This window comes from Leopardus geoffroyi, chromosome C1, assembly GCF_018350155.1.
Source record: "Leopardus geoffroyi isolate Oge1 chromosome C1, O.geoffroyi_Oge1_pat1.0, whole genome shotgun sequence".
NCBI classification, from domain to species: domain Eukaryota; kingdom Metazoa; phylum Chordata; class Mammalia; order Carnivora; family Felidae; genus Leopardus; species Leopardus geoffroyi.
This window is the reverse complement of record NC_059328.1, coordinates 17165815-17187256: the sequence shown is the minus strand read 5'-3', so window position 1 is coordinate 17187256 and position 21442 is coordinate 17165815. Positions and strand designations below refer to the sequence as shown.

General features: G+C 38.8%; 1 protein-coding gene and 1 non-coding gene across 10 annotated transcripts in view; one reads left to right on the top strand and one right to left on the bottom strand.

Moving 5' to 3' along the window:
* Positions 1–21442, top strand: part of LUZP1 (leucine zipper protein 1) — a 107739-nt gene that overhangs the window by 18735 nt on the left and 67562 nt on the right. Inside the window, exon 1 of one of the 9 annotated variants that reach the window (XM_045476077.1) lies at positions 10857–11172. The exons of 7 other annotated variants lie outside the window; for them this stretch is intronic. The gene's annotated coding sequence lies outside the window, so the exon portion shown is untranslated. Of the gene's footprint in view, positions 1–10856; positions 11222–21442 lie in introns of those variants that run through there. One more of the 9 variants, XM_045476081.1, reaches the window with a different exon arrangement.
* Positions 12419–12525, bottom strand: LOC123600102. The gene has a single exon (XR_006713480.1). It is a non-coding gene; the product is annotated as a U6 spliceosomal RNA (small nuclear RNA).

Sequence of the window (21442 nt, the reverse complement as noted above, 5' to 3'; positions counted from 1 at the left end):
TTTTTAATTTTTTTTTTTCAACATTTATTTATTTTTGGGACAGAGAGAGACAGAGCATGAACGGGGGAGGGGCAGAGAGAGAGGGAGACACAGAATCGGAAACAGGCTCCAGGCTTTGAGCCATCAGCCCAGAGCCTGACGCGGGGCTCGAACTCACGGACCGCGAGATCGTGACCTGGCTGAAGTCGGACGCTTAACCGACTGCGCCACCCAGGCGCCCCAGATTTTTTTCTTTAGAAGGATATATATATCTATATAACTTTATAAAATAGGCTTCAAGGCCAGTACAGAGCTCAGTGCAGGGCTTCAACTCACCACCGTGACATCAAGACCTGAGCTGAGATCAAGACTGACTGACCACCCAGGTGCCCCTATATATGTATTTTTTTTTTTAAGATTTTATTTTTAAATAATCTCTATACCCAGTGTAGGGCTTGAACTCATAACCTGGAGATCAAGAATCGCATGTTCCACCAACTGAGCCAGCTAGGTGCCATTTTAGAAGAAGGAAATACATATATATTAGGGCGTGCGCGTACACACACACTCACGCTCACACACAGGGGAGAGGGAGAGGGAGAATCCCAGGCAGGCTCCACACTGCCAGTACAGAGCCTGAGGATGAGCGGCTTGATCTCACTGTGAGATCGTAACCTGAACCGAAATTAAGAGTCAGATGCTTAATCGACTGAGCCACCCAGGTGCCCCTAGGAGAAGGATATTAGTCAAATTTTGAAGTATGTGGTAAATAGGTTACAGTCAAAGTACTTAGAGCAGGATGTGTTAGGCTGGGTAAGCTAAGCTAGGATAATTTCCTCTCTTTCTCCAAATCCATCTCAAAACAAAAACCAACAAAAGAACAAAAGACAACTTTGAAGTTCCTTCATTTGGAGAATTCCAATTTACCCAAACTAGCCTGAACCAAATGTAAATTTTCAAGAAGAATGGATGTAAATAACTGTATTAAATACTGTTGCTTCAGAGGCACTCTGGGAGCCAGTGTTATGGAAGCATGATAGTTTAATTGTTCAAATTAAACAACCTTAGTTATCCACAGTATCAACTTTGCTGATTTTTACATAGAACTGCTTTTCAGATTTTCAGTTTTGTTAGCTGTAGTTTTATGGTTGTCTCTGAGGGGTATCTATAAGGTAATATGACTGCTTTTTGAAAACCAATATCAGAAGTTTCCAAAAAGAAGCAATTATATATTTATTTTAATGAGACTTCCAAACTGAAATGTTTGGTGTACTTCTTTTGGATTTGCCTTTAGAGCATATTGCACATTCAATCCTGACAAGTCTTCATTTTGGGAGAGTTATATTTAACTTTTGAAGATAAGCAAGTCTGGTGAATGAAGTGAGTAATCAGTTATAGTTTTTGGTAATACATGAGATGTAATTCTGAGAGGTGGACACTAGGATTTTCGTGTGTAAGGAAGGCTTGTCTTTGAGCATCTGCAAATAGAATTGTAAGAAGGTTTTGAGCCTTGGTGGCATTGTAGAATGAGTCTTGCTTCCCAAGATGACTTAAATAACAGCACTGATTTTGAACCTGTATAAGTAGAAATCATTGTTTGAATATAACTTGCTTAATGTATTCTTGATTGAATTGAAAGTCTCTATAATGAAAGCATTATCTTGTATTAATATCAATATTTTACATATAGCCTTTAAAAATTAGCTTCTTTTGGGGCACCTGGGTGTCTCAGTCAGTTAAATGCCTACTCTTGATCTCTGCTCAGGTCATGATCTCATGGTTCCTGAGATCGAGCCCCGTGTTGGGCTTTGTGCTGACAGTGTGGAGCCTGGTTGGGATTCTGTTTCTCTCTCTCTCTCTCTCTCTGCCCCTCCCCTGTTCTCTCTCTCTCTCAAAAATAAATAAACTTAAAAAAAAATTGGTCTCTCTTTTTCTGTGTAAAAAGTAAGTATTTTAAAAAAGAAAACAGTCTGCTGAGAGGCAAGTATATATAGGAACAGATTTGAACTTCATTATGATTAAAAGGTGAAATATATTTTCTTGACCCACTTACCCAGGCATTATGTGTGTAGACTTTCTGTAAGACTGAAAGAGTTCAGATAGAAAAATGGTATCATTTACCTTGCTCTGATAACGTTTCCTGTTTCTAAAAATAAAGAAATCTCTGGTTTTATCTAGTTTCAAGTTTACTGGGTAAGTTAAATGCTGAGCAAGATAAATGTAGTTAATTTTTGGCTCTTTAAACCTTGAAATAGCTTTATCACAAATGTGCTGTCTTCCCAATTACTTGGGGGTATTTATCTTATTTAGGCCATCTTAGTGATTTGTGTCTAGTATCAGTGAATAAGCAGAATTATAATTGAAAATTTTCTAAGGATTCTTAGTCATTGAGGAGTAATAATAAAACCTAACATTTATGGACTATGTGCCAGCCACTGTATTTAAGTGCTTTTTATATCTTTATTTAATCTTACTCTCAACAATCCCTTGGGGTAGGTACTATTATTATCCCCGTTTAATAGATGAAAAATCCTTAAGATAAGAGATCAGTTTGCCTAAAGTCAACACAACTGGTGAATGCCAAGCTAGGATTTGACTCCTGAGTTTGCTGTTGAATGTTACAATGAGCACATGACGATTTTATGAACTATGTGCATTTAAGATCACTATTCCCTGAGTAAATGAGGTCAACATTGGCTTATGTTCCCTAGCATAGGAAGAATATCATTTTTAGATCTTGATAAACTTAAAGATGTATTAAATATCTTTAAAATGGAAGACTGCTCCAGATACACAGAAACTGAATGAGTATTGAAGATAGTACAGAGGTAGTTTAGGTTGTTTGTGTGACAAAGAAATGGTTGCTGGTAGGTTTATATCAGGAATAGCAGTTTTTATGCTTTCTGCCACAGCTGTACTGGAGTATGATAGGAGATATTCTTAATATAATTTTATAAAATGATATACTTTCCAACTAAATTTTTTTTTTTTTGTAGGAATTTGAGGACTGATGATTATGTTAGGCTTGTTTTAAAACTTGATCCAGAAGTGATTTGAGAGAGACTATCAGAATTGTAAAGAAGTCTGATGAAAAAATAGTTGGGTTGGTAGTGAGGCAGTTAATGGAGCAGGGAGAAATAATAAGGTAGGAGGGATAAAATTTCAGATCATAAAAGCCAAGAAAAGCGGGATTAGAGCAGAAATAGGGGAGGTAGGTGGCTGTTCATTAAGTGGGTATAATCCAGAAGAGTGCAGAGAATCTTTATGGAAGAGAGGTAGAGAGGAGACAAGGAACACTGGCTTCATTTACATTTTTGGTCAGTTTCACATCAAATTTAAAAGCCAATAATTTAGTCTATTCAATTTATAGTACCTGTTTTATTTTATTTATTTATTTTTAAAAAAAATTTTTTTTTTTCAATGTTTATTTATTTTTGGGACAGAGAGAGACAGAGCATGAACGGGGTAGGGGCAGAGAGAGAGGGAGACACAGAATCGGAAACAGGCTCCAGGCTCTGAGCCATCAGCCCAGAGCCCGACGCGGGGCTCGAACTCCCGGACCGCGAGATCGTGACCTGGCTGAAGTCGGACGCTTAACCGACTGCGCCACCCAGGCGCCCCTATAGTACCTGTTTTATATTCAACTCAGGGTTAATTAATGTGGACAAAACAAAAAGACCAAAAAAGTGCTGTATATATAGCCTTTGTTTCTAAGGAATTTAAAATTCTAATTGGGGAGACAGTACCTGGTTTTTGAAACAGTTCTATGGCAGGGGCGCCTGGGTGGCTCAGTAGGTTAAGCATCCAACTTTGGCTCAGGTCCTGATCTTGCAGTTCGTGAGATTGAGCCCTGCGTCAAGCTCTGTGCTGACACCTCAGAGCCTGGAGCCTGCTTCGGATTCTGTGTCTTCTTTCTCTGCCCTTCCCCTGCTCATGCTGTCTCCCAAAAATAAATAGACATTTAAAAAAAAAAAAGTAAAAAAAAAAACAAAAAAACCAGTTCCATGACAATATTGGATCATATGTAAATGCCAAAATGGGTGATACTGACTGTTGATTCCAGAGCCTGGATTTCATAAACCAGTCATATTTCAAAAGAACTTTTTGTTTTCTAAGTAAGGACACAAAATTGAAAAACTAACTTTTTGTCTAATTACCACTGTTTCATAAAAGATGGAACATTTTAAAACAGTTAAGTGAAAGGGCATAGTCTCAGATGAAAGTTTTTATATTGAGTAATTTAGCCGTATGGAAAATTTAGTATTCTTTGGTGAAAATGTCACAATCTATGGCACAGTGGTAAATGCTCTAGGAGGTCTGTTGTTATGCTACGGACTTATGTCAAAATGACAGGTAATAGTTTAGTGAGATTAGTCTGGGCTGAAGTGGTCTGTGAGGTCTTCATGGAGTCAGACTAGAGTTTTACAATGATAGGATATGAATAGACAGAAAGGAGGGGGATGGTTTTCCAGGCCAGGGCAACACAAGAACAAAGATACTGAGGTTGGGATAAACTTATATTATTGACTGGACCCAAGAATACTTGTCTACTCCACCCTTGAGGATCACTGTTGGGGCAGCCTTGACCTGGCAACCTTGTTTTCCTCCTTCAGACATCTGTAGTTGCTGGGGGCCCCCACTTGGTCTATATAGCAGGCATGCCAACCCCACAGCCAGACTAGGATCTGAAATGGCAGTGGGGGTGGGGCCTCGGGCTCTCCTTGGATAGTGTTAGTCTCTCATGAGCTGATCCTGGCCTATTTGCTCCCAAAGTAGCTTGGCCCCCTGCCTGCCCCATAGGCAGCACCTAACAAGTAAACACACCTAAATAGTCATCTACCACAAAGATGCCTGTGAGGAGGTACGCCTTCTCACCTGCTCTCCTACTAAACAACTGCTTTGGTGCCAGGGAATATCACCAGGGGAGGAGAGGGTGTCCAAGAGTGGGGACTTCTGTTGTAAAAGAGGCCTCCCAGGCCACTTAACTCAGGGAGGATCACCATTTTTCTCTGCCTGGATTAGCTTGGATGCCAGCCAGGCTGTTCCATCCATCCATCTACTCAGAACCGTGTCTCCTCTGTGGGTTCCCGTATGGGATTGTGAGGCGTGGGGTGGTGAGGAAGAGCTGTAAGTGAGTGCTGGGGAAGAAGGAGCTCTGCATGCGTCAGGGCAAGGAGGTCAGACCTTACACTCAGTACACTGGCCGCAGGCGCAAGCCCCGCTTCTAAGGGGTTAGCTTTATCTAGTTGCTAAGCAGTTAGCTGTATCTAGTTGGACACCTCGGGATCCACACAGTTGCAAATTGGAAGTTTTCTGTTGAAGTGTTTACTTCAGCTGAAAAAATAATGTTTCAGAAAAGTTTTCAAGTTCCAACAGTTTTTATTCACTACTGAAAGTTCTGAAAGCATCTTCTTTCATTCTAAAAACAATAAACCACTTTTTGTGGACTATGGAAAAAAAAAGAATACTTGCCTGCTCCAAGAATAGAGTTTAGATTATGGACTAGGAGGAGATAAGATTAGTGTGGTAATGCTCAGATTATGAACAGTCTTGAACATTATACTGAGGAATTTGGACTTGTTCTTGCTACCACTTAGGAACCACTGAAGGTAAGGCACTGATAAATTAGGAACTGTAGACTGATTAATCAGGAGGTGTTATATAAATTATTGGAAAGGAAGCCAGTTAAGGATTTTTGTAGAAATTCAGGTGTGGTTTTCTATCTATCAAGACCTGAATTTAGGAGTTAAAAAAAAAGTATATTAGAAGTTTTGAAGAAGGGAGAGTTAGGAGTTAATGATGTTATGGAGAAAGAAAGTAAGCTCTAAGGTTATGAGATTGGTAGAGCTGGTGGCATTTGTGATATTAGTTAACTAAAGTTGGGGAGGACCTAAGGGGTTAGCCTTTTTGCCTCAGATTCTCTGCTGTGTTACTCTATATCCACATGCTTTTTTGACATCATTTATTTGAGACATATTGAGATTCTCTAAAATTCCCTTGGGATTAAACTGGAATTTAAAAGGTTTCCTTTATTTTGGAAACACTCATTTGGAGGAAATATATATAGTATATTTCAAACCACTAAACATTGTATAAGTTCTTAGTTATGGAAATTGTACCCTAATAAATATCATTGTTAGTTAGATTATCAGGTGCAGAGGGATTTTTGGAATTTTTGTTACTTGAGAATGTTTTCATTTAGCAGAATTTGTCCTCTATATATTAACAGATTAATATTATCATTTCATTAACATCTACTATATATCAGGATCTGATGTCTACTATTTAATGTTTAAAACTACTGCATGAAATAGGTATTGTTACTCCTACTTTATAGATGAGGAAACTGAAGCTCAGAGAGGGTTTGAGAAATGTCCCTGGGGGAGAAGTAGAGTTAGGATTCAAGATCTCTGTGACACGGAATCTATGTTCTTTCTCCTTCTCTGTTCTTGGATTAGGGGTCATAAGAATAGGAATAAGGAGAGGAGGGTAAGAGAGATTACCCAGATTAGACAGTAATTCAAATCAGTGAAGTGCTACCCAAATATTAACTGGTGTTATCTGGCCTTTTCCACCCTGTCTGCATGTGCAGGGGTGGGAGTGGGGGTGGTGTAAAAGACCAAATATGATCTAGCCATAGTTCTAGTCAAGGACATTCACTTATCTTTTGGATAATGTCTCTCAAAGCCTTTTGTACAGCTTTCAATACACCCTTTATAAAAATGTCCAATTCAGAAAATAAAACAATTATTGACAGTTCTGCAAATTGCTGGCCTGGCAAATGAAATCTAAGGAAGTTTCGGGGTCCAGCTTCTGGGAAAGTGGGATTGAAGGTCATTCCCCTTGATGTAGTTAGTGCTGGACACTAGCTGTCATTGATACATAGCACTATTTGGGGGATGTTCCTCTCTTCATTCTCCCTATCATCCACACCCATAAAAGTTTTTAGCTTTTCTTCATGTGTGCTGGTGATAATTTCTTCAAAGTTCTCTCTCTTCAGTATTATAAAGAGAGCTCAGCCCCCCCCTCTCTCCACCTCATTCCTGATGTTCCTTTACCAGCTGCTTGTATTGGGGCTAGTAGAACCTGTGCACAAATGTGAGCAAAGTCCTAGGTTCTTAATTTTTTCTCTCAACATTTCCTCCATCTCCTAACCCATAACTGAAAACAAGTTTTTTTCCTCTGATGAATGCTATTATTTGTAGTTTTGTTGGCTGAATACTTTGCCACTCCTTGGACAGTGGGAACAATTAATGTATTTCTAGTCCTTCACTGTCACTTCTAGATCATTGTTTTGCCATTTTTGCATGGCTTCTGATTTTTCCAAGTTCCTGCCATCTGCTCTCCTCTGTTTTAATTGTGTTTGGTGACTTTCAGGATGCACATGGATCTCTTTTCTTCCCCATCCCATTTCCTAGTACGTACTTTGTCTAGTACCTCAGTTTTGTCAATTACTGTCTCATCCTTAACTCTCTTTATTGAGTCCTTCCTTTGAGAATTGGAATACACTGAACTCTTTTCTGTCTTAAATAAAGAAAACCCTCTGCCTTTCTTTTAGAGTTATTGCCATATTTTTTTCTCTTTTACTCTCAAACATCTAAAAAAAGAGTATTCTGTATACTGCCTTTTCATTTACACTGGTTTTTTAATATCTTTCCTGTCTTGTTTCTGCTCCCAATACTTTACCCTAAGTGCCCTTTCAAAACACCCAGTGTCCATATATTCCGTCATTTTCATAGCCTTTGTCTTCCTTAATCTCTCTTCAGTATTGGAGCTATTGATCATCATCTTCCTTGGACCTCTGTTCTTTGACTAGGAGTTAAAAATATTTGTGTTTGGCCCCATCTAGCCTGGTAAGGCCATTTTACGTGGAACTCGGCTGGTTGTTTGACTCTGGTGTTCATCTTGGGACCTGTACTGACTAGCAGAGAAGGGGTGGAGCTGGTTGGCACTGTGCATCTCATAGTGCTCTGTACCCTGTGGACTTTTAAGTAAATAATTTATTTGACTTGCTAGTCTTCCTGTTCTCTCTCATCCTCTCTCCCTAATCCTGCTATGGCTTGTTTGTAAAATGGATTGCCCACTTCTGCTCTTGACTCTGGTTGTATACTATAGTATATAAAAGCATACATGTCTTTTTTATTTAATTTTTAAATGTTTATTTTGAAAGGAGAGCGAGTGTGAGCAGGGGAGGGGCAGAAAGAGTGGGAGAGCAAGAATCCTAAGCAGGCTTCCCACTGTCAGAGCAGAGCCCAGTGCGGGGCTTGATCTCACAAACCCTGGGATCATGACCTGAGATGAAATCAAGAGTTGGACGCTCAACCAGCTGAGCCACCCATGTGCCCCAGACATGTCTTTTTATAGAGCAGACTTTGGGAAAGAATGATATGAATTAAGTTCTTTGGTAAACTCATGTGAGATTTGAAATGCTCCAGAAAACTTGGGAAAGTTTAATGAATATCAAGTAGTGGCCTTAATGAGAAAATTTTTATGCCTTCTCTTTTATTTTAGTATTTTCATGGAAGGCTATTTCTGGGGGAAAAAACAGATTCTATCGCAGCAAAAATAATTACACTGAAATCTCAGTATAATAGAATTTCTAAGCCCCATGTATTTTTAGGGGTATTTGCTATAATAACACTGTACTGTTACAGTTCCCTGGAGTTTGGAGTTAGGATTTTGACCTGAATTTGCCAAGACAGTTTCAGAAAGTTGTAGAGATAGCTGAGAAGTAGTGGCATGAGCAAATGTGGGTTAGGCTAATAGAAATTTAGTAGAGCAAATTTTTGAGATGACATGATTTTTTTGAGAAGGAAACAGTATTGAGTAATGCTACTTTTTGTTGTTGTTTTGCTATGTTAAATGACCATTGAAGGCTTGTATCCCGAAATTTTTTTTATCCTTAGAGATTTGAGTCATTCTCTGTTCTTAGATGTTTATCACCTTCCTGTACAGGAAATGGAATTATTCAGCCTAGAGAGATGATAAAGAGCTTTGGACAGAGTCTGGAGGTTCTGGTTCAGTTTTTGTCATCATTTAGCTATATATAGACTTGAGCAACTCACTTTACTCTTTGGGCTTCATATTTGTCAAATGAGAAGATGAAGTAAATCATTTCTGAAAAGATAACTACCATTTTAATTTGAGATGTTTTGATAAAAATCCATTCACAATGACTCTCAAAGTCAATTTACCAATTAGAAATGTGATAATTTGTACTGATACGTTTGTGACAATTTGTATTAAGAGATAAGAGTTTACAGTATGTCGCTTGACACATAAGAAATACAGTGGAGCTATAACTTCAAAATGGTAGAATAGATGCTCACATCAGCAGCAGTGTTAAATGGATTATAAACTTACTAGAGCGGTGCCTGGCTCAGTCGGTTATGTGTCTGACTCTTGATTTCGGCTCAGGTCATGATCTCATGGTTTGTGAGTTTGAGCCCCATGTCAGCATGGAGTCTGCTTGAGATTCTCTCTCTCCCTGTCTCTGCCCCTCCTCTGCTCACGTGCTTTCTCTCTTTCAAAAATAAATTAAAAAAAAATTTACTAGAGAACATGACTGAACTATGGAGATCCTAAAATGTGAAATCACATGGAAAACAGGTAAAATGGCAGAGTGAAATAATATTAATAGTAGCTAATGACATTTGGTTAGCACTTACTCTATGCCAGCCACTATTCTCAGATGATTTTCTAACGCATTGAGTCCTTAAATAATTCTGTATGGTAGTTACTATCCCCATTTTACACATGAGGACACTGAAGCAGAGTTAAACAGCTTGTCCATACGGCTATTAAGTGACATATTGTATGACTAGGTTTGTGTGACTCCAGAGTCTCTGTTCCACATACATGTATCTGTTACATGTTAACATCAAGAGTGCATACACATGAAGGTATATAGTGGTGGGAACAAAGTACAATTCATATATTCAATGTTTGACTAGGTTATTGTGTTTGCTTCCTTAGGCCATGTGTTATAATATCTTAACATAATTTTCATTACATGTTACAATTATATTATTTTAGTAATATTCACTCACATTTACTGACTATCTGGCTTGGGTTTGAATTCCAGCCCTACCACATGATTTTTGTGTAAACTTGGGAAAGGAACTCTTCGTCTTTGTGCCTCAATTTACTCATTTGAAAAATAGAGTTAGTAATATCTGCCTCCTAGTGTTGTGAGAAATAAATGAGTTGATGCAAAGGGCTTAGAATGACAGGAAGTAAACATGTAGTAAGTGTTGGCTGTTAAGCTTTTAACTTTTCCAAGTACCTTAAATATCATTTCCTTCAAATAACATTCCTTTTTTTTTTTTTTAAAGTTGATTTTGAGAGAGAGCTAGCGCACCTGTGCACAAGCGGGGGAGGGGCAGAGAGGGAGAGACAGAATCTTAAGCAGGCTGCATGCCATCAGTGCAGAGCCTGATGTGGGGCTCAAACCCACGGACTATTAGATTATGACATAAGCTGAGATCAAGAGTCAGATGCTTAACCAACTGCAACACCCAGGCACCCCTCAAATGACATTCCTATGTGAGAGGTAGGGTCTAGAGTCTAGCCTATTTATTTATTTTAAATGTATTTATTTATTTTGAGAGCGTGAGCACATGTTTGTGTGAGTAGGGAAGGGGCAGAGAGAAAGGGAGAGAGAGAATCCCAAGCAGGCTCCATGTTGTCAGTGCAGAGCCAGATGTGGGGCTTGCTCTCACGAACGGTGAGATCATGACCTGAGCTGAAAATCGAGTCAGATGCTCAACCCCCTGAGCCACCCAGGCACCCCTAGGGTCTAGCACATTTAGACCTATTTTACAAACGAGAATTCCATGAAGCAAGTTGTCTTAAGGACACCAGATCAGAATTAAATGGAATAAAATTTAAAAGGTTATTTAACCCTGGTCTGAAAGAGAAAACAAATGGCTTGGGATGAGTGTCGTGTAATAGTCACCTCTCTTGTATAAGTAGGACAAGTCTGTGGTGTTTGGAATGGGAAGGAAGATCATTCCTAGCTACTCATTTCTTGTTCCAGTCCTTGATTCACTTCCGCTCTTAGAGGGGGATTTTGCTGCGTCATTCCTATGTCCTGGCGTAGCCATCTAGCACGCTGAGAAACAACATTTGAAGGGTATCAGATTGGCTGGGAACTGAGAAAAAACAGTGTACCTTTTCTATGTGGAAGAAAAGGTAAAACGAATGGGAGACGTGAACTACTAGTATGAGCTGATGCTGTCATGTGAGTTTTATGGATTTAACTTTTGACCTGCTTCAACTGAATCCCAATCTTGTGTCGTGTGTCAGTTTTCTGCAGTTGTTTAGAGGAATTTTTAGGATTTAAAATGCTTCTAGCTTTTTTTTTTTTTTAAACCGGTTTTATGCGGCTTGATACATCTCAGCTGTCAGCACTTGATTTTGCTGCAGTATGTACTGCATGCTCTCTGCATTGCTGTAACCAGATCTTGGTAAGACTTGCCGTTCCATCTCTTTGATGAAAAGATTTCTGTGCATCTCTTTTCAGGCTAGTTTGCTGTAGCATTGGAGGCTCTTCCCTACTCCTTGAAAAAACCTAAAAAGCGTTTCTATTTTGAGAAGTGCCCTTGTGTTGGGGTTTCTCTTGGCTAGGATTTCCCCAGCTAACGGCTGTTAGCTTTCCCTTAGCTCTAAAACATAGGAACAGTGTCTTCAGCAAATGTATATTGTACCTGTCCATGCAAGAGACTACTACTAGTCACTGGAAATGCAGACTATAAAAATTGAAGCATATTGCATTAGAGTGAATAATGATTAAGGGTAGATGAGGCAATAATATATCAAGGGAGTTTTAGAATCATGCAGACCTTGATTTAATTCCCAGTTCTGCCTTTTATTCCCAATGTGACCTGGTCAAATTGCTTACCTTTCCCGAATCTCAATTTTCTCATCTATAAAACCTAGTTCTTAGGATTGTTTTAAGGTTTGAGAGAATAAATTGATAACCCTGAACAGAACACATGATATAGTGCTGTGAAATGTTTACTAACCTTCCTGAAGTTGATGGGGTTCCTCCTTAAAATTGGGATATTAGTACTTAGTTCAGCCTTGTTGTAAAGATGGAGTGAAAGTAGAGGGATGCCTGGGTGGCTCGGTTGAGTGGTCAACTCTTGGTTTTGGCTCAGGTCATGACCTCATGGTTTGTGAGCTCAAGTCCCACATCGGGCTCTGCACTAATTGTAGAGCCTGCTTGAGATTCTCTCTCTCCCTCTCTTTCTCTGCCCTTCCCCTGCTCTCATGCTTGCTCTCTCTCTCTCTGTCTCAAAATAAGCAAACATTTTTTAAAAAAGATAAAATGAGAGTAGATAGGTAGCTGGCATGTAGATGTTACATGTGCAATAAAGAACTGGAACAACTGGAATACTTGAGGCAATATTTCTTTTGTTTTTTGTTTTTTTTTTTTTTAAATATGGAACGCTTCACGAATTTGCGTGTCATCCTTGCGCAGGGGCCATGCTAATCTTCTCTGTATCGTTCCAATTTTAGTATATGTGCTGCCGAAGCGAGCACGAGGCAATATTTCTTTTGAAGAAACAAATTGAAATACTACCCAAATCATACCAGCAACTAGTCAGTGCTATTTCAGCAGTCTGTTTGTGTTACTCTTGCTGTGCTGAGCTAAATATGTGCATTTCCAGTTGTATTTTGCCGGTGATTCATTATTTCCTCAGTTTATCTCAAGGTCCAGGCCTTTCTTTTTTATGCATAATCATGTTCTACTCATTCTCAAAGATGAGCTTAAATTTTACCATGGAGCTCTTATAAGTCACTCCACAGAAATGATTTGTCTCACTTCTAAATGCCATTATGACACTTAGCATGGACTTATACATAATATTTTTGCTCCCATTATCTGGCTGAAGTTGTATTCCTTCTTAAAGATTTTTTTTTTTTTAGGTTATTTATTTTGAGACAGTGCACAAGCAGGGGAGGGGCAGACAGAGAAGGAGAGAGAGAGAATCCCAAGCAGTCTCTGCATTGTTAGCTCAGAGCCCAGTGTGGGGCTTGAACTCATGAACCGTGAGATCATGACTGGAGCTGAAGCCAAGAGTCGGACGCTTAACTGACTGAGCCACCCAGGTGCCCCATATTCCATTCCTTCTTAAAATCTTGTTTAGATGTCTTCCATGAAACCTTTCCTAACTCATACATCAAGTCTCTTCTGTACTTCTGTTATTGTACATCTTCTGTAGCACTTGTTGCACTTAGCACATTGTTACACTTTTGTCTACTTATAATGAACTGTGACTATCATAAGAACAGAGTATTTTGATCTCTGTATTCCTATTTTATAGCACATGCCTGGCTCACCATGTAATAAATTGAGAGTTCGATGCATCAACCTTGTGTTGGTATTTCTCTTTTTCCAACCCCAAAAGGACTTGAGTGAGAAGTTCACTTTGGTGTCTCTGCGTGTGTTTTAAAATAAACAAAGGGGTGCCTGGGTGGCTCAGTCATTTAAGTGTCCGACTTCGGCTCAGGTCATGATCTCACGGTTCGTGGGTTCGAGCCCTGCATCAAGCTCCGTGCTGACAGCTCAGAGCCTGGAGCTTGCTTTGGGTTCTGTGTGTGTCTCTCTCTCTGCCCCTCCCCCACTTGTGCTATGTCTCTCTGTCTCTCAAAGGTGAATAAATGTTAAAAAAAAAAAATATATATATATATATATAATTTACATACCATAAAATTCACAACTATCATCATTATTTAATTTCAGAACGTTTTCATCACCCCATAAGGAAACCCCATAGCATTAGCAGTCACTCTCCATTCTCCCCTATCTCCAGTTCCTGGCAGTCATAATCCATTTTCTGTCTCTCAGTGGATTTGCCTTTCCTAGACATTTTATATAAATGGAATCATACAATATGTAGACTCTTGTGTCTGGCTTCTTTGACTTACCGTAGTATTTGCAAGGTTCATCTGTGTTGTAGCATTGTTATCAGTCCTTCATTTTTAGGGCTGAATTATACCCCACTGTATGGATATACCACATTTTGTTTATTCATTGGTTGAAAGACGCTTGGGTTGTTTCCACTTTTGGGCTGTTGCGAATAAAGATTGCCATAAAAGTTCATGTGTAGGCACAAGTTCTCATTTCTTTTAGGTGTATTCCTAGAATGGAATTGCTAGGTCCTATGATAATGTAATGTTTAACTTTTTGAGTAACTACCAGATTTTTTTTCAGAACATCTGCACCTACCAGCAGTGTATGTGGGTTCCAGTTTCTCCATATCCTCATAACACTTGTTACTGTCCTTTTTGTTTATAGCCATACCTGGTGGGTGTTAAGTGGTATCGCATTGTGGTTTTGATTTGCATTTCCCTAATGACTAATGATGATGGAGCATCTTTTCATGTGCTTATTGGCCATTGGTGTATGTTTCTTTGGAGAAATGCCTATATAAATCCTTTGCCATTTTAAAAATTGGTTATTTGTCTCTTTATATTTTAATTATAAGAGTTACATGATTCTCTGAGTTTTTGGATCTATTTGCCTATAATTCACTGCCTACCTCATACATCAATATGATACAGTAGAACTAGAGGTCCTGAAAGAGCATATGTTGATTGAAGGAACTGCCATACTACAGGTAGCACTGTTCTAGAGGTCTTGGGTTACAAGAAAGTGAGCATTTGACTGGGGACTAGAGAAATTTGAGTTTTAGTCCTAGCATTGCCACAGCTAGATAGTATGACCTTGGGTATATAATGTAACTTCAGGGTCTCCGTTTTCTCCCCTATAAAAGTGAATGATTTGAACTAGGTAGTATTTAAGGTCTCCACTAACGTTGTTCGAGTTGATAAGGTCCTTGGAGACACATATATTATAGGTCAGATTATACCCCATCTCATTTGTTGTTACCAATAGAACTCTTGTGCATGCTGCTACTTTTGCTAGAAAACTTTTTATTTTTTTCTCTCCAACCCTGGCTTTCTTTAAATTTTTTTTTTTCAATGTTTATTTATTTTTGGGACAGAGAGAGACAGAGCATGAACGGGGGAGGGGCAGAGAGAGAGGGAGACACAGAATCGGAAACAGGCTCCAGGCTCTGAGCCATCAGCCCAGAGCCTGACGCGGGGCTCGAACTCCCGGACCGTGAGATCGTGACCTGGCTGAAGTTGGACGCTTAACCGACTGCGCCACCCAGGCGCCCCCCTGGCTTTCTTTAAAACTAGTCATAATAAATTCTGACCAGCTCCAGTCATATGAATAAACCTGGATTTTTATTAAAGAATTTATAGCTATACGGGCGCCTGGGTGGTCAGTCGGTTAAGCGTCTGACTTTCACTCAGGTTATGATCTTGCAGCTCATCAGTTCGAGCCCCATGTCGGGCTCTGTGCTGACAGCACACGCATGCTCTGTCTCTCTCTCTCTCAAAAATAAAATAAAAACGTTAAAAAAAAATAAAAAAGAATTTATATCTAAAAGAGACCTTTAAGGATGTTTTAATCAAGTGTTCGCTATTACAAGTGATTAATTAGAGGCATACAAAATTTAAGGTCATTGATTTAACATTGCATTTGCTTAGTGTCTGCTGTGTTCCTTACTTAGGCTGTGTGGTTAGTGGCAGAATTGAGGTGAGAACTGAGGTGTCCTGTACTCTCAGTTCACTATTTCCAGTATACCATTTTGCCATGGGTTACTTAGAGTCTGGTTAAGAAGTAGTATCAGGAATTTGCCAGTGTTTCAATGAAGGGTTGCAATAATTTGCCTCCAAGTGGAATTGACATATCTGTTACATATTTTAGGTATAAATTGATGGATAGTTTTAATTTTTAATCATTTCTCTTTCCTTCAGGGACCAATTTTCAGCCTTAGAAAGTTATATGTGGCTCTAAGTTTTCCAGTTGGCTACCTGTGATTTATTATAACACCAGTGATATTGCACTGACTCAGCCCATGGTCTCCCTGGTCACTGACTCCTGATTTATACTGGCACTGTGCCTATTCTTAACCACTTCTCTGTTAATGTGGTTTTTCTAATTTCTTCAGTAGAATATGCAACTTCATTGGATTCTCTTAAAAAATCTCAAAAGTCTCTAACCTTGCCCCATAAATAGGTACTGTGTGGACTAATGGAACTATTTGAATAGGAGGATAGTGTATTCCCAAGGAGTCTGCAGTTATTTATGTGCAATATCAAAACCTAGAAAACACTTAAAAATGAAAAACAAAGGGGTGCTTATGTGGCTCAGTTGCTTAAGCATCTATTTGGGCTCAGGTCATGATCTCACAGGTTTGTGAGTTTGAGCCCCACACCCAGCTCTGCATGCTGACTGAGTGGAGCCTGCTTGGGATTCTCTCTCTCTCTCTCTCTCTCTCTCTTTCCCTCCCTCCCTCCCTCTGCCCCTCCCCCGATTCTCTTGCGCATGTGTGCTGTCTTTCTCTCTCTCTTTCCCTCTCCCTCTCCCTCTCCCTCTCCCTCTCTAATAAACTTAAAAAAAAGAAAAACCTGATTCACTTCATAGCAAAATCTGACCTGAATTTAAGTGAGACTTTTTTTTAAAGGCTTAATTTTTTTGCAACGTTTATTTATTATTGAGAGATGGAGAGAGACAGAGCATGAGCATGGGGATGGTGGCAGAGAGAGGGGGAGACACAGAATCTGAAGCAGGCTCCAGGCTCCGAGCTGTCCGCACAGAGCCCGATGTGGGACTCGAACCCACAAACCACGAGACCATGACCTGAGCTGAAGTTGGACACTTAACTGAGCCACCCAGGCGCCCCTAAAGTGAGGCTATTTATAATGTGTGTGTGTTGGCGGGGGGGGGTGTATGTTTATGTATTTTGAGGATGGGGAAGGGGCAGAGAGGAGAGAGAATCCCAAGCAGGCTCTGTGCTGTCAACACAGTGGGGCTTGAATTCATGAACTGTGAGATCATGACCTTAGCCGAAACCAAGAGTTGGATGCTTAACCGACTGAGCCACCCAGGTGCCCCAATATATGTTTTTTTTTTAAAGTAAACTCTACCCGTAATGCCCAGTGTGGGGCTTAAACTCACAACCCTGAGATCAAGAGTCACATGGTGTACTAACTGAGCCAGCCAGGCACCCCATGATTATTTCTGTCTTTAAATTGTGGAAATAATTGATGTGTTTGCCTACTGGGTATTGTCCTAGTCCCTATTATCTTTCCAAATTAAAAAAAAATTATGACTTCCAAAATATATTTAGCCGAAAACAAGGGCCTATGGATCTGTGTTTTGTTGTTGATAGTTCCTTGTTACATGGATTCTTGTTGAGATAAACCCAAGGGAGTTGAGTTTTTGTATTGGGCCTTCATTGGACAGCTGATTTCCATACTGTTCTTTGTTTTTCAAAAGGACATTGCTGTGCCACCTATTTATTAATATTGGGGAAGGAGTTTTCTCTCGCTCTTTAAAAGAGTTGAGAATTGGGGCGCCTGGGTGGCTCAGTTGGTTAAGTGTCCGACTTCAGCTCAGGTCACGATCTCACGGTCCGTGAGTTCGAGCCCCACGTCGGGCTCTGGGCTGATGGCTCAGAGCCTGGAGCCTGCTTTGGATTCTGTCTCCCTCTCTCTCTGCCCCTCCCCCATTCATGCTCTGTCTCTCTCTGTCTCAAAAATAAATAAACGTTAAAAAAAAAAAAGAATTCTTTATGGTTTCTTTCTTTTCCTCTTCAATTATTGTTTTTGAAAATTTGTAAACCTAAACGATTGTGTGAATAGTATTATGAACACTCATATACCTTTCACTACATCGGTGGTTCTCAAAGGGTTATTTATATATTCCTGGGGGCCCCCAAGACCTTTTAAGGGAATCTGCAAGGTTAGAACTATTTTCATAATAATAATTCTAAGTTATCATTTGCCTATTTCACTGTGGTGATGTTTGTATTGATGATGCAAAAGCAGTCAATGGTGCTGTTGGTGTCTTAGCACAAATCAAGGTAGTGGTATCAAACTGTATTAGTAATAATTGTTTGCAGCACACTTGCAGTAAAACAAAATTTCTAGTTTCATTTGAGAATGTCCTCGGGGCACCTGGCTGGTTCAGTCAGTAGAAATGCGACTCTTGATCTCAGAATTGTAAGTTTGAGCTCCATGTTGGGTGCAGAGATTAGTGAAAAATAAAATCTAAAAAAAAAAAGTCCTTGAAGCAGTAAAAGTTACTAATTTGATTAAATTTTGATTCTTGAATACACATCTTTTTAGTGTTCCATTTGATGAAATGGGGAGTTCTATGAAATATTTCTGCGTATCAGGATATAGCGTTTATTTGAGGATAAACACTGGCTTATTGTTTGAGTTGCAACTAAACTAACCTCTTCTTTCATGACATCATTTTTACTTGAAAGAATGAGTGACACACTGGTTACTCAGTTTTGGGTATTTGGGAGACATTTTTTGGAAACGAATGAAATTAAGTTTGTCACTTCAGGGAAAACAACTGACAATATCTATTGCCAGTGATAAAACTCAGACTTTAAAGCAAAAGTTAGAATTTTGTGTTACTTACATCTTTCACTATGAGCTTGTCAACTTCCCAATACTCAAGTCTTTTTTGACGAGTTTGGAGTTTGGTGGCAATAGTAACGATAGTGAATTTTTGAGATTATATAATGGAATGTGTCAGTATTTAAGAAGATCTGCCTGTTAACTTAGTGAACTAGTATTTGCCAAATTATCAAGGCATGATTTTATAAAATCACACTTGGGTAAAGATCTATTCACAGTGCAAAATAGACCAATGGATTTTAATATAACAGAGTATGAAAAATTGATGTGGCTTCAGATTCCACCTTACAACTGACCTGTGAGAAACTACTACTTGTCAAGTTATGGTGTCATGGTATCTTATATGGTATCATATAAGAATATCTCTAATCCTCTTAAAAGGCTATTAAGACACTCCTTTTTCAAGTGCATATTGTGTAAAGTTGTATTTTCTTCTCATACTTCAAACAAAATACAATGTTATAATGCATGGACGCAGAAGCAGGTATGGTACTGCAACAACAGATGTTAAAGAGATTTGTCAAAGTGCAAAAACCAATGCCACTCTTCTCATTAAAGTTTTTGGTTTTGGAGAATTACTTTCCATAAAAATATGTTACTTAGGGTAACCTATAATGAGTTTATATAATTTGAAAATTAATACATTTTAAAATTTTCTCTGTTTTCTTATATGGCAAATACAGATAGATATAACTCATACACACAAAAGCCCTTTGGGGGTCTTCAGTAATTTTTTTATTTTTATTTTTATTTTGGAGAGAGCACAAGAGAGCAAGGGAGAGGGGCAGAGGGAGAGAGAGAATCCCATGCTGAGCATGGAGCCCAGTGCGGGGCTCAGTCTCACAACCTTGGGATCATGACTCAAGCCACGATCAAGAGTCAGATGCTCAACAGACTGAGCCACCTAGGCCTCCCTTTCAGTAATTTTTAAGAGTGCAAAGGAGTCCTGAGATCAAAAAGTTTGAGAACTACTGGCCCAGGTTCATGATTAATATTTAAGTCATATTTGCTTTTTCCATTTGTTTAATTTGTTTTTCTGAAACTTTTGAAAGCAAGTTGCAACCATCATAATCTGTACCCCTATATAATTCTGCGTTCAACATTGATACACCAGTGTTTAATGTTAGTTCATGTTTAGATATCCCAGTTGTTTCAGAAGTGTTCTTTATAGCTTCCCCTCCCCTTTAGAATCCACTTCAAGGATTTCTTGTTACATTTGGTCCACATGTCCCTTTTAATCTAGAGCAGGGATTGGCAAATTTTTTTCTGTAAAGGACCACATAGTAAATATTTTTTGGCTTTGTGAGCCATACTATTTCTTTAAGAGGAAAGCACCCATAGATAGTGTGTAAATGAATGGGTATGGCTGTACTCCAGTAAAACTTTAGTTTGAAGATCCCTTACCTAGAAAATCTCTACTCTTTTGTGTATGTGCGTGTCTTTAATAACACTTTCTCTTTTGAAGAGTCTAGGCCAGTTGTAATGTCCTATAAGTTGGATTTGTCTAATTGTTCTCTCATGCTTAGATATAGGGTAAACGCTGTGAAGTTCTCCTTGTATCATATTGAGAGACACATGATATTAGTCTGCTCCATTATTGTTGATGGTAAAATTTCACCTCTTCATTAAAAAGGTACTTACTCCCCTTTGTAAGTAATCTGTGGGGTGAGTTTGAGACATTGTGAATATCTTATTCTCCTACCAGATGTTTTTTTAGCATACACTGATGATCCTTACCTGAATCAGTTATTACATTGGTGGTGTTGGTATAGTTCTTAACATCTACTTAACAATAGCAATAAAAAAACAAATTATATTTTTAGAATAGTACTCCTGAGCTTATTTAGAAAGCCCTATTAATATATATTGTTACTGTGCTCTGTAGTTTAGTTTCCCATTGTAGACTCTCTCCCTGGGAGTGTGAGGCTGAAAGATTGGGTCTGCATGTGTTGCACTGAACAGCTGCCCTCTAGAAGCAGGGTTCCAAAATATGGTGTCTTCTTCTGAGCCCAAGTCTGCTTAAGAAGGGACCTGGCCTATTCTGGACTGGAAGTCGTCTTTACCATGGCTAGTTTTACCTGTTCCTTACCCGTGTTGTCAATATTTCTTCTGCTTTACTGTTTCAATTTGTGGATCCTATAGTTTTGTCTGGATCAATTTTTGCCTAATTATATGTTAAAGGCTGTGCTGAAAACCAAGTAGTTACAGCTTAGAAAAATGTACGTATTTAATTTTTTAAGAGGGACATTTCCCCTACTACCTTCTTATGAAAAATTTTGAAACTTACTGAAGAAAACTAAAACACCTTTTAGCTGGATTCAGTAATTGTGAACTTTTTGCCTTATTGTACTTATGTAGTTTATATGTATATCTATATATACGTATCCATTTTTTCTTAACTGTTTGAAAACCTGCAGACATGTAACCCCCTAGAATAAAGGCAATCTACTAGATAACTACCATATTGTTATATCACACCTGAAAAAATTATGTTCCTAATATATCAGTTCATATTCACATGTTTCCAGATTTCTCAAGATTGTCTTTTATAGTTGTTTTTTCAGAAATACTCTCTTGAAGAATGGTAATAGATGAGAGATGGACATACAGTTGAGCAGTGAAGTGCTTTGTGTGGTTTGTGATACAGAAATAACTATAAGTTTATATGGTGCTCTGCAGGTAGCTGCATTTAGTTGCATTTCATTGGTCAATAAAATTAAGTCATCTGATTGTAGGGGAGGAGGTTCAGGGCTTCTTTAGCTTATAGTGGAGTTGTTGGAACTTTCAGGATATCCGTGCACATGATAAATTGAAAACGTAAGAAATTAGAATGATGCCTAGCCTAGTGCCTGGCTTATAGTAGCTACTTAATATTTGTTGAATTTATTAAAGTTGTAATTAGAAGTGTGTGTCAGAAGATTATAACTGAACATTGATTTCAGTGCAT